This window comes from Larimichthys crocea, chromosome XXIV (assembly GCF_000972845.2).
Source record: "Larimichthys crocea isolate SSNF chromosome XXIV, L_crocea_2.0, whole genome shotgun sequence".
Lineage (NCBI taxonomy): Eukaryota > Metazoa > Chordata > Actinopteri > Sciaenidae > Larimichthys > Larimichthys crocea.
The window spans coordinates 7,988,295-7,994,053 of NC_040034.1; positions in this window are offsets into that span (position 1 = coordinate 7,988,295).

A 5,759-nucleotide genomic window follows, 5' to 3' on the forward strand; every position below is an offset into this window, starting at 1 on the left:
ACACTGTAGTTTCAGTTACCTCCAGTTCTAATATATTCTCGGACAGCATCTAAAAATGTAAACACACATCTTGTTTCCAAAGCCATATTTAAAAATGTATATCATTATATGAAAATCTAAAATATTAATAACATAACTTATTAAGAAAACGTTTGTGTCATACAAATTGTTAATGGACATTTCCAGCTTTCAACTTGGATTAGGAAGAGTCGCAACTTGAGAAATGGGTTTTTTATTTGTTGGACATTAAATGTCTTTTGCTTACTTGCTCAGGCTTAATAAATCAGAAGTAAATTTCTTTTCTGGGTGCATCTTTTGCCTTTTGATATCAAAAGATGCCCTATCAAACAAATGCAGGTTCAATTTTGGGAAATCTCAATGCTGCAGCATGCAAAGATTGCAGACACAATTGTGTTTTTCCAGCTGTGCAGCAACAGTTTAGGGTTAGGACTATTTGTGTCTTAACATGAGCCCTCATGTACAAAGCCAAGTCCATGCAGACATGGTGTGGAAGAATTTGACTGGTCTGCACATCACAGCCCTGGCATCAATTCTGTGGAATACCATTAGGAAGGAATGGCACTGACTGTGAGCCAAACCTCATCGCCCAACATCAGTTTCTGAACTCAGCTAATGCTCTTGTGGCTAATATGGAGTAAACCTCTGCAACCAGACTCAAAAATCCATGTTATGCCTGATTGTGTCTATAATCGTACAGGAACACAGCAGATGTGTGACTGTCATGTTCACAGGTAAATTGAATATGTCAATAGCAAAGTTGAGAGCATGTGCACTTGTGTTTCGTTCTCTAGATCCTTCCCAAGGCTTCATTGAAAACTTGCAACCTAAAACTAATGACACATTCTTGAATTAACTAGGCCGGCAGAATAAAGGATGCTGCTATTATTCATTGGAGAGTCTCTTCAAAAAGCCAATTAACAAGCTCTACTTACAGTGTGAAGAGTGATTAATTTAATGGTGACCTGGCCTTCACTGCGCATACTAAAAATCATTCCTCGGTTGAGTAACACCACAGTCTACATACAAAGCAGTTTCAAAGAGCAAACAGTGGACTTGCTTGCACTTAAACTTCCTCTGGGTCAAGTATCACAGACATTTAAGGCTATTTGTTCCCTCTATAATTTAGGTTTAAATAAATCTATTTACTCAAACAAAAATACACTTATTTTCCCATCCAGACACAATAGTATTTGCAACAATTAAGGTCCTTGGAGTTATGAGGGAGGAATACTGATCTAACCAGGCTCGTGTTAACATCCTTGAAGCCTGATCTCATGTTGAGTGTTTGATAGTTTACCACAACCTCTGCCACGGAGGAGATGAAGCAAATCTCCAAGATCAGCAGTTAAGTCTTACTCTGCTTTTTTTTGCTGAGCAGGCACACATAACATCCAGTCCAATCCTACAATGTGGAATATTACACTGCACTCAATTCACATGGTCGCTTCCAGTTTCTGAGAACAAATCTGTATGTTTCTTTATTATTTTTTGTATTACTTTTGTGTATTAGCTTTATAGACTATACTACTGATGTGTATAGTCATAACACGAAGAGTGCTGCACCCTATGTTGATATTAAAGTATCCATGAGGTCTAAATCAATGTCTATAGTGCTGTGTCACCTACATCAGTATCTCCAGTATGTCATTTTGTGGGTATTTTCTAGTGTTCGTAATGGCGTATTAAGAGTTTAGATTGTCCTGAAAAATGCTGAATTAATGTTTGTGATGGGTATATACTAATTTTGCATCCAATGAAAAGCTTTCCTTCTAATGATGCTGCTGGAGCAGAGTAATTCCTAGCGTCTGTGTTGTGCCTCACTAGTTTAGGCATCACTCATTACTGTATAAATTAATACAACTCATTAAAATCACAAGGCTTAAAGTTATGCATAATTAATTAAGAGCATAGCCACTTTGATTGACAGGTGCTTTGTTTAAGCAACCAGGCGTCATTCAGCCCGCCTCGGCTCCACCCAGACGGCATGCCTTTGCCCATTTTTGAATTCGTGGGGAGCCGTGGATATATGAATATACATCCATGATTTATACAGTTTTATGTTCCATCCATAGCTGCTTGTTTTATAGGAAATATGTAAATATATGGAAGCAATAAGCACCCTGATGTTCTATCGGTTCACGGTTATTTAATCAATCCACCAAAATAGACAACTTCAATCAACTCACCACTCTCTGCCTCTTAAACACAGTCCGATAGGGAAATCATTGAGACCTTCAAAAACAATGATAAATCTCTTCATATATGTTACACCAGCAAAAGGATTGCAGCATGCTTTATATCAGGTTTTATTGATTGTATCTACATATGCAGCGAGAGCAGCAAGTTGTGCAAAATTCAACTCATGGAAAGCAAAGTTTGCGATCCTTTTTATTGGAAGAACTGACTGAACTGTGCACTTCTTATGTTTGAAAACAAGATTTATTTTACAGCTGGTAAAGGTCTAAATGATTTCCCCACTGGGCTGTGTTTAGGAAGCTGCAGCAGAGTGGTAAATTTCTCAAAACTTAATTTATCATTGTGCTGTATGGGAAAAACCTCTTTGAAGAGTCCTTGACTGAAAAACAGTACTTTAACGTGATGTTTAGGTTTCAGCAGACAAGGAATTTCATGTTAAATTGTTTAGTAGTAATGCCTCACTTTGAGGATCTTCATATTTCTTAAAACCAGACGGTGGAACACTTTGCCTCGAGTGACTCAGTGATCTGGTTAGCAAAGCAGCACATATCCATTTCCCCACTGATGCTGTGATTTATTAGTGGCAGCATATCTTGGGATTGAGTTTACTGACAGAATTAGCTTTTGAAATTAGACTGATTAATGTTCCAATACTGGTGTAATGCATGGTGGAGTTAGTAATGTTTTTTTAATCATTAACCTAAATGCTGTAACTCGTACTTTTCCAAGAGTGAAATCGGGTGAAGACATTTTCTAGTTAAACTTTCTTTTTGTTGTTTCGTTCTGCAGATATGGTAAAACATACAGGTTTTCGTTTTATATGCATCTTTTTAGGCTATTTAGGAGTATTTTGACAAGGGATAAGAAAAAATAATTCAGTTTTAATGTTTCTAGATGTTAATGAATAATAAATGACTGTAAACAGCTGATGTCAGTTTTTATGTGTCAAATGAGTGACGTGAATCACCTCAGGTTATACCTTTTTCAGTAAGCACAGAATAATCAAGTATTTTGGGTTACTAAAAGTGCATCCTGATTTTCTTGAAAAATTATGGCTTTATTCTAGGAATCTCGTAAAATCTTTGATCTTTGTCTTGTAAAATGACATATTTTTTATTCAGTTTGTGTGCCTCTTGTAATATTATGGTTTATACTCGGAATCTTTCCAAATCTTTGTCATTTATTCATCTTTTGAAGCTATTTTCTATTTACTCCATTGTGATGATTAGAATGAATATCCATCTTAAAAACAGAGCATTTTTATGACAAGAGAAGAAGAAATGTTGATGAACTTGGTCTCACATTGGTCTCACTTCATCACTCCAGCAATCTGTAATCATGGTGCCTGGCAAGTTACCATCTTTGTTGCATAACTACCAACAAGAACAAGACATCAACAACAGCTTCACAGCCACACTAGATGCTCCATCACCTTTGCTGTGCTTTAAAAGCAATAAAAATTGCAACTTAAGCATCACCTACACTAACATTCAGTTTACTCCGACTGTGTATCTCTGTGGTTCTTTGACTCTGTGACAAACCAATCTGTTCTGCAGCCTCTTTCATTTTGTTATGGACATGCCACTGGGCATTCACTGGCCCCAACAGTGTGATCTTGGTTAAAAAATAGATTAACAAGCGTCAAACTGTGTATTGTCATGTTACAATATTCCAGGTTGATGCTAATGAGTTGGAATAATGCCATGCCACCTACTAGGGTGGCCTGCTCCACATTTATGAATCCCTGTAGTGTGACTGATGTGGTCTGTCACCCAGGCCTACATTCCCCAGAATGTGAATGTTTGTTTGTGTGTTTTTATGTATTCATGTGTATGCTTGTATGGGTGGATTCTTGGGAGATCTGTCATGCTCTTTGATTAATCCTAAATACCCTTAATCGTTGGGGGGGGGACTTTTGTTATAATTTAGGCTCTGACAGCTGTGTGTCAGAACCTATGAATAACATTACAGCTGTTGAAAATCTATGCATAATCAATCAAGAAGCAGTATGTCATGCATCAAATAGGGGGATTTTGAGTCAAAACCACATGGGAAACAATTTATGAGAACGACCCCCACATCCTTCCCACACACACGCACACGCCGGTTTATTATTTGTGAAGGAAGATATGACTACATTCGTGCTCCTCCTCCCACACGCCTGCACACAAACACAACATGCCACTCTCACACTTCTCATGTGCTGTATAAGCTCTTTTCTCGGCTTGTGCCCTCACTGTACAGTACGTCTTAGTTTGCCTCTTTTCAACTGATGCATAGCCAACAAGGCAGGTGATTCATAATTAATGTTCAGCTGAATATATTGAATTTCATCATGTGTGTATTTCACCATGGGTAACCCACAGAGATGCAGTCTTAACATTGCTTTACACACCATGTTTCCTTTTACATTTCTCACATGAGCTGCCTGCAAGTTTATATTTCATTCTACCTTTTGAAATTGATAGCTTATAAGTTGTGTGACCATCTATCATCAAGGGACCCTTTTTTGTTTCCACTTGGTTTGGTTTTCATCAACAATACAGATTGAGAAGACGTTGTGATAAGCCTCTCTGTGCATCTGCCAACCACATCTGCTCTGGCTAAATTAATGCATTTCAACCATATCACACTCCAAAATTGCCTCTTTGACAGCTGTTGTTATTGGCCAGTCAGATGTGATAAAGCACATTGGTACCAGATGAACAGTATGTGCTATTGTTCTGGATAAAAATGTACGGTCCCTGGCTGTATTTCTTAATGCCCACAGGTAAAAGACAGGTGTGTGTGTGTTTGCATCATGCTCTCAGTGGATATTTGCTGAATGTGACCAGCATATTTCTACAGTATTTATGTGTATCACAGTTTTTATTATTACCTAAAGCTACTATGCGTAGAATTTGTTATGGGATTACAGCTTCTATTAAAATATCCATACCACATATGTTATTGCATGTAGAAAAATACCTTTGAACATGTGACGCTTTAGGCAATAGTCTTTCTGACACCACTGAGGGTCTCCAAAGTAATAAATCGTCAAAATATGCACACAGTGACTTTAACCATGTGTGCTTTATTATTCAGTTCTTCGAAGATCAAAGCCAGCCATGCACAACTGTGCTGCTGGAGCAAACTGAAACATGTATTTGTAAAAAAAATTTAAAAAAAATAAAAAATCCTGCAAAAGTAAACTTTCTTGTTAAAGGACCAGTTTGCTTCCGGCACCTTGTTCGTCCCTCCGAAGTCACACCATGGCATATAGGGTGAATGTGGTTGAACGTGGATGAACACTAATCATTTGTTTTTATATTTATATTTATATTTCAAGTATGAGGCCGCTTTTGGCTACTGCGGCCCCCATCTCTGGAACAGCCTGCCTATGGATCTGAGGGACTGCACCTCTGGACATATCTAAGACATATCTCTTTAGCCAGGCTTTTACCTAAGGTGCCATTCACTGCTGAATTTTTATGTCCTGATCACTCCCTGTTACTTTTATCTCTGGTTCTTATTTACTCTACAGGTCATATCTACTTTTACTG